The sequence below is a fragment of the Pristiophorus japonicus genome, unplaced genomic scaffold (assembly GCF_044704955.1).
Source record: "Pristiophorus japonicus isolate sPriJap1 unplaced genomic scaffold, sPriJap1.hap1 HAP1_SCAFFOLD_42, whole genome shotgun sequence".
Taxonomy (NCBI): domain Eukaryota; kingdom Metazoa; phylum Chordata; class Chondrichthyes; family Pristiophoridae; genus Pristiophorus; species Pristiophorus japonicus.
In genome coordinates, this window is record NW_027254090.1 from 4,070,675 (window position 1) to 4,079,539 (window position 8,865).

Sequence of the window (8,865 nt, forward strand, 5' to 3'; positions counted from 1 at the left end):
TTACTGGGAGTGTCTGTCGCTATATGATATACTGAATGTGTGTCATTCACCGGTGTATTACACCATACCCCAGTGACCATGTATTACTGGGAGTGTGTGTCACTTCATGAGATACTGAGTGTGGATCACCAGCCTGTGTGCAACAATGTACACCAAAGACCATGTATGACTGGGATTGTGTGTAGCTTTTGGATATAATGAGTGTGGATCACTAACCGGTGTGGAACACCCTGCGCGAGTGACCATGTATTACTCGGAGTGTTTTTCACTGAAGGATATAATGAATGTGGGTCACGAACAATTGTTGAGCACTGTACCCCAGTGACCATATTCTCTGGGAGTGTCTGTCACTGTCGCATACACTGAGTGTGGGTCACTAACCGGTGTCGAACACCACACCACAGTGAATACGTATTAGTGGAAAGGTGTGTCACTGTTGGATATGCTCAGTGTTAATCACTAACCGGTGTGGAACACCGTACACCAGTGACCATGTATTACTGGGAGTGTCTGTCACTGTCGGATATGCTGAGTGAGAGTCACTTTTCGGTGTGCCACACTGAACCCCTATGACCATGTATTATTGGGAGTGTATGTCACTGTCGGATATAATGAGCCTGGGACACTAAACGGTGTCGAACACCATACCCCAGTGACCATATATTACTGTGAGAGTGTGTCACTGTAGGATATACTGAGCCTAGGTCACTAACCGTTGTGGAACACCGTCCGCCAGTGCCCATATATTACTCAGAGTGTGTAACACTGTAAGATATACTGAGTGTGGTTCACTAACGGCTGTGGAACACTCTACCCCAGTGACCATGTATTGCTGGGAGTGTGTGTCACTTTAGGATATACTGAGTGTGGGTCACTAACCACTGTAGAACACAGTACCCCAGTGACGATTTATTACTAAGAATGTCTGTCACTGTAGGATATGCGCAGTGTGGATCACTAACCTGTGTACATCAGCATACCCCAGTGACCATGTATTACTGGGAGTGTGTGTCACTGTATGTTGTACTCATTCTGGGTCACCGAAGTTGTGGAACACAGAACACCAGTGACCAGAGATTATTGGCAGTGTGTGTCACTTTAGGAGATACTGAGTGTGGATCACCAGCCTGTGTGTAACAATGTACACCAATGACCATGTATGACTGGGACTGTGTGTCACTGCAGGATATACTCAGTGTTGATCACTATCCGATGTGGAACACCATATCCCAGTGATCATATTTTACTAGGAGTGTCTTTCACTGCAGGCTATACTGAGTGTGGTTCACTAACCGTTGCAGAACACCATACTGCTGTGACCACGTATTAATGGCAGTGTGTGTCACTGTTGGATATACTGAGCCTGGGCCACTAACCGGTGTGGAACAGCTTGCGCCTGTGACCATGTATTAATCGGAGTGTTTGTCAATGTAGGATATACTGAATGTGGGTCACAAACAATTGTGGAAACACCGTATCCCAGTGACCATATTTTGCTGGGAGTGAGTCTGTAACTGTAGGATATGCTGAGTAGGTGTCACTATTCGGTGTGCCACACTGTACTCCAGTGACCATGTATTATTGGGAGTGTGTGTCACTTCAGGAGATACTGAGTGTGGATCACCAGCCTGTGTGCAACAATGTACACCAATGACCATGTATGACTGGGAGTGTGTGTAGCTTTTGGATACAATGAGTGTGGATGACTAACCGGTGTGGAACACCCTGCGCGAGTGACCATGTATTACTCGGAGTGTTTTTCACTGAAGGATATAATGAATGTGGGTCACGAACAATTGTTGAGCACTGTACCCCAGTGACCATATTTTACTGGGAGTGTCTGTCACTGTCGCATACACTGAGTGTGGGTCACTAACCGGTGTCGAACACCGCACCGCAGTCAATACGTATTAATGGAAAGGTGTGTCACTGTTGGATATGCTCAGTGTGAGTCATTAACCGGTGTGGAACACCGTACACCAGTGACCATGTATTATTGGCAGTTCGTGTCACTATCGGATATACTGAGCCAGGGTCACGAACTGGTGTGGAACACCGTACGCCAGTGACAATATATTACTGGGAATGTGTGTCACTGTAGGTAATACTGGGCCTGGATCACTAACCGGTGTGGAACACCGTACCCCAGTGACCATATATTGCTGGGAGTGTGTGTCACTGTAGGATATATTGATTGTGGGTCACCAACCGGTGTGGAACAACGTTCCCCAATGACCATGTATTACTGGGAGTGTCTGTCACTTTCGGATATGCTGAGTGAGAGTCACTATTCGGTATGCCACACTGTACCCCTATGACCATGTATTATTGGGAGTGTATGTCACTGTCGGATATACTGAGCCTGGTTCACTAAACGGTGTGGAACACCATACCCAAGTGACCTTATATTAATGTGGGTGTGTGTTACTGTAGGTTATACTGAGCCTGGGTCACTAACCGGTGTGGAACACCGTCCGCCAGTTACCATGTATTAATCAGAGTGTGTGACACTGTAAGATATACTGAGTGTGGTTCACTAACCGCTGTGGAACACTCTACCCCAGTGACCATGTATTGCTGGTAGTGTGTCACTGTAGGATATACTGAGTGTGGGTCACTAACCACTGTGGAACACAGTACCCCAGTGACGATGTATTACTAAGAATGTCTGTCACTGTAGGATATGCGCAGTGTGGATCACTAACCTATGTACATCAGCATACCCCAGTGACCATGTATTACTGAGAGTGTCTGTCAGTGTAGGATATACTGAGTATGTGTCACTAACCGGTTTGGAACACCGTACCCCAGTGACCATGTATTACTGGGAGTGTGTGTCACTGTATGTTGTACTCATTCTGGGTCACCGAAGTTGTGGAACACAGTGCACTAGTGACCAGAGATTACTGGCAGTGTGTGTCACTTTAGGAGATACTGAGTGTGGATTACCAGCCTGTGTGTAACAATGTACACCAATGACCATGTATGACTGGGACTGTGTGTCACTGCAGGATATACTCAGTGTGGATCACTATCCGATGTGGAACACCATATCCCAGTGAACATATTTTACTGGGAGTGTCTGTCACTGCAGGATATACTGAGTGTGGTTCACTAACCGTTGCAGAACACCATACTGCAGTGACCTCGTATTAATGGCAGTGTGTGTCACTGTTGGATATACTGAGCCTGGGCGACGAACCGGTGTGGAACAGCTTGCGCCTGTGACCATGTATTAATCGAAGTGTTTGTCACTGTAGGATATACTGAATGTGGGTCACAAACAATTGTGGAGATACTGCATCCCAGTGACCATATTTTGTTGGTTGTGTCTGTAACTGTAGTATATGCTGAGTAGGTGTCACTATTCGGTGTGCCACACTGAACTCCAGTGACCATGTATTATTGGCAGTTCGAGTCACTATCGGATATACTGAGCCAGGATCATGAACCGGTGTGGAACACCGTACGCCAGTGACAATATATTACTGGGAGTGTGTGTCACTGTAGGATATACTGGGCCTGGGTCACTAACCGGTGTGGAACACCGTACCCCAGTGACCATATATTGCTGGGAGTGTGTGTCACTGTAGGATATACTGATTGTGGGCCACCAACCGGTGTGGAACAACGTACCCCAGTGACCATGTATTACTCGGAGTGTTTGTCACTGTAGGACATACTGAGTGTGGTTCACTCACCGCTATGGAAAACTGTACCCCAGTGACCATGTATTGCTGGGAGTGTGTGCCACTGTAGGATATGCTGTTTGTTGGTCACTAACAAGTGTGGAACACTGTTCGAAAGTGAACATGTATTGCTAGGAGTGTAATCACTGTCGGATATACACAGTGTGGGTCACTAACCGGTGTGGAACACCGTAACCCAGTGACCATGAATTACAGGACTGTCTGTCACTGTTGGAAATACTGTGTGTGAGTCACTAACCGGTGTGGAACGCTGTACAACATTGACCAAATATAAATGGTAGTGTGTGTCACTGTGCCATATGCTGAGTGTGGGTCACTAACCGATGTGCCCCAGTTACCATGTATTACTGGTAGCGTGTGTCACTGTGGGATTTACTGAGTGTGGTCACTAACCTGTCTGGAACACCGTATCACAGTGACGATGTGTTACTGGTTGTGTATGTTATTGTAGGATATACTGAGTGTGGGCCATTAGCCGGTGTGGAACACCGTATCCCTGTGACCATGTATTACTGGTTGTGTGTGTTACTGTCGGATATACACAGTGTGGGTCATTAGCCGGTGTGGAATACCGTATCCCTGTTAACATGTATTACTGCGAGTGTGTGTCACTCTACGATATACTGAGTGTGTGTCACTAACCGGTGTGGAACACTGTACCCCAGTGACCATGTATGACTGGGAGTGTATGTCATGTAGGATGTACTCAGTGTTCGTCACTATTTCTGCTACTTCCGCTTCTGATGCGTACCCTCGGAACCGAGGATGACTCGATTCCACACTAAAAATTAGTTCCCAGAGTGCTGAAGCTCCCAATGCATGACCAACATTCTCTGTCACAAATGGGGCGCACGGCGGTTGAACGAACGGTCCTGTTGGGTGCCTGGGTTGTTGCGCGCTCCTTCCGCTATCTACGCCTGGCTTCAGCTTGCTCTGGGCGTTAAGACTCGAGGTGCTCTGCACCGTGCGGATACTTTTCCTTCACTTTGGGCTGGCTTGGGCCAGGGATTGCCATGTGTAGGTGGGGACGTTTCAATTCTTCAAGGAGGTTTTGAGTGTGTCATGGTACGTGTCCTCTGCCCACCTGTGGCTCGCTTGCAAAAACGAATCACCGAGTAGAGATTTTGCTTTTTGACTCTGATGTGAGGCATGTCGCTGATGTTGCCGGTCAACAGAAATGATCGACTGTGGTCAATGCTTCGATGCTGGGGATGTTGGCCTGACAGAGAACACTGATGTTGGTGCGCCACACAGGCCAATTAATTTCCAGGTAATTGCGGAGATAGCTTTGGTACTTCTCCAGTGCTTTGAGGTGCCTGCTCTAAATATTACATTTCTGTGAAGCATATATGATTGCAGGTATCGCTCCTACCCTGTAGACCATGAGCCTGGTCCGGGGTTTGAGGTCCTGGTTTTCAGACACTTCCTTCCACAAGCGACCGAAGGTTGTACTGACAAGCTGAAGGCAGTGTTGGAGTTTGCCATCAAAGTCTGCCCTTGTTGACAGTTGGCTCCCGAGGTATGGAAAATGGTCCACATTGTACAATGTAAAGCCTAGTAAACCCGAGCTCCCCGATAAATCTCAGCGGATCACGAGTGTCCCTGCGCCTATCGCCGCTGATACATTCTGAGGCCCCCATTTACAATTTAATTCACGTGCCATTCACACTGTAAGTCCTCTCACCCTCACCGGCTTTGGGAAGGGAATGAAAACCCTTGCAGGTTGCTAATCCTGATCCTGACCCGAGTGCCCTGCCTCTGCTGAAAGTACAAGTACTGGACCTCTGGTCTGAACAATTTTCTATCCCCACACTCCAATGGTGTCGGTATGGGAGATCGGATAGTCCCTAGCTACGCTGCCTTTTCTTGGGATACAGGGAACCTTCGTTGTTCCAATTCTACTCCGGTCCCCTCCTTCACATATTGTTCAGGTACATTGATGACTCTGTTCGCGCAATTTCCTTTTCTAGCCATGAACTGGAAAATGTCTTAACTCGCACAAAGTCATGATCACCCATGACCTCAGCTCTATGCTTTCTGACCTACATTGCCTCCCGATTAAAGAATGCCACGCTTTTGAAAATTATCATCCTTGTTTACAAATCTCTCCACGGCCTTGCTCCTCCACACCTATGAAATCTTATACTGCCACATAACCCTCAAGATATCTCCACTCTTCTAATTCTGCCCTCTAGAACATCCCTAATTATACTGTTCAACCATCGGTGGCCTTATCGTCAGCTGTTTGTGCCCCAAACTCTGGAAGTCCCTCCCTAAACCTACCCGCTTCTGTAAACATCTTTCCATTTTAAAGATATCCTGAAAATCATCCTCTTTTACGAAGCTTTTGGTCATATGCCTTAATTTTTTCTTTTTTATCCTATGTATTTGTGTTGTCCTGTTACCACTGTTCTGAAGCACCTTGATGTCTAACTACAGTAAAGGCATGATATAAATAAAAGTTATTGTTTTTATTTTCAATAATATTAGTTATTATTAATATTATTGATAATAATAATTATAATTATAATTATGTAGTCAACCTTGCTTCTAATTTACGCTGCTCTCTCTCCTTCACATGCTCCGTCTGACATTACCCTTCATTTCCTCGACATCTCTAAGTCAATTTCCGAGGATAGGGTCTCTACAAATATCTACCATAATCCGGCCGACTCCACCAGCTACCTTGATTATATGACTTCTCACCCAGCTTGCTGGAAGGACTCTATTACATTCTCCAAATGTCGCTGCCTGCGCAGCATCTGTTCCGATGAAGCCACCTCCCACACCAGTGCTTACAACATGTCTTCCTTTTTCTGAGCTGAGGATACCCGCCCTCTGTGGTCCTGATCCTGTGGGCCTGTAACCTAGTGTGGAGTGGGTAGCAGAGGAGAGACGAGGCAGAGTCTTGGAGACAGTGACCAGTTGAGTCAGTAACTCGGGCTGATGGGCTACAGTAGTGGGGTGGTTCCCCGGTCCCCGACCTCCTCTGGTTAATTATCTTCCTGCAGTGACCATGCCCTGTTCAGAGAAGGTTCACCAGGCTGGTTCCTGAGATGAAGGTCTTGTCTAATGAGGAAATGTTGAGCAGGTTGCGCCTATAATCGTTGGAGTTTAGATGAATCAGCGGAGATCTTATTGAAACGTTTAAAATTCTGAGGGGGTTCGACAGGGTAGATGCAGAGAGGGTGCTGCCCCTCGTGGGGGAATCTTGAACTAGGGGACATAGTTTCAGAATGTTCCCGATGTTGGGGATGTCCATAACCAGGGAAGACAGACTAAGGATGAGGAGTAAGCCATTTCGAACCAAGGTGAGGAGAAACTTCTTCACTCAGAGAATTGTTAACCTGTGGAATTCTCTGCTGCAGAGAGTTGTTACTGCCAATTCATTGGATATATTTAAGAGAGAGTTAGATATGGGCCTTACGGTTGAAGGAATCAAGGGGTATGGAGAGAAAGCAGGAATAGGGGACTGAGGGAATGATCAACCATGATCTTATTCAATGGTGGTGCAGGCTCTAAGGGCCGAATGCCCTACTCCTGCACCTATTTTCGATGTTTCTGTTTCTATTAATATTGCCCCCCCGCCCGCTGAGATGGCTCGGCTTCCCTCCCACTGCCACGTCTCTGCTAAACTGGGAAGCAGCGGGTTGGAGGTAGGTTGGGTTGCGATGATATGCTTTACATGTAAAACCCGACGTCCACTCGGCCGTTTTTGTGCTAAAAGACAGGCCTTACTGTCTGGGCTCGGTCGACGAGAATGTGTGACCAATAATTGACCGTCTCTTTTCCCTTCTGTTTATTACAGTGAATTTAGTGACGATTGTGGTCCTGTTCCGGGGAAAGTGCGGGCTGTCCACCTGCACCACTCGCTACCTGGTGGCCATGGCAGCGGCGGATCTACTGGTGGTCATCACTGAGGTCATACTGCGGCAGATCAGGCGGTATTATTTCCCGGGATCTTTCTTGGATATTATCCCTGTGTGTACTGTTATATATCTCCTGTCCCGTGTAGCCACAGACTGTTTTGTCTGGTTCACCATCCCTTTCACCTTTGATCGATTTGTGGCCATTTATTGCCAGAAGCTGAAAACGAAAATTGCACCGGGAGAACTGCGGCTGTGGTTCTGGCAACAGGCTGCATTCTGCTCTCTTCAAAAAACGTTCCCTTCTACTTTACATTAGAACCTGTGTATATAATCGACAATGTTCCATGGTACTGTGTAGCAATCCCAGCCTATTATACTGAGCCCGGATGGGTGGGATTTGACTGGTTTGATACGGTTTTAACCCCACTGCTCCCATTCACTGTAATTTTGTTGCTCAACGCTCTAACAGTCAGACACGTTTTAGTGGCCAGTCGAGTCCGAAAGGGACTGAGGGGTGAGAGCAAGGGGGAGAAAAGCAGCGACCCAGAGATGGAGAGCAGGAGGAAGTCTGTGATTTTACTCTTCACCATATCCGGCAGCTTCATACTGCTGTGGCTGGTGTATGTTACACAATTCTTATATTATATCATTGCAGGAATAAATCCCATGATTACAATGTTTCTTTATCTACCTATCGACAAGTCGGATATATTCTACAGAATTTAAGTTGCTGCACAAACACATTTATTTACGGGGTGACTCAGACCAAGTTCAGAGAGCAGTTGAAGACCGCGGTGAAATATCCGGTTCCCTCAATTATACAATTAATTAATAAACAGAACAACTGAGCGCAGCCAGAGGCGGGTCCCAGTGTTTCCAGTACAGGAATATAATATCGAGCCCCAGACTTCCATCCACTGAATTATACCAGGAATGGCTGCTGATCTGATAATACACCCAGCGATGTGTTTAGCTCACGGCACTATATCTGATTGACATTTCTCACCTTGTCTTTCTGGTCAGCAACACGACTTTGTTGCATTGACTTTGTTGCATTCTGTCCCACCTCTTCTGTAAAGGGTCACTACAGCTATTTAGTGAGGGAATTCATGATAGCTTCCAGCGTGAGAGGCACGTAAAGAGGTAGGTAGGCAAATTGGAGCTGTAGTTCAGAAGATTACGTTACATAGAATCTACAGCATAGAAAAATACACTTCGGCTGTACGAGCCTGTGTTGATGTGTATGCTCCAGACCAGACTCATCCCATTGAAAATACTTCGTCTCA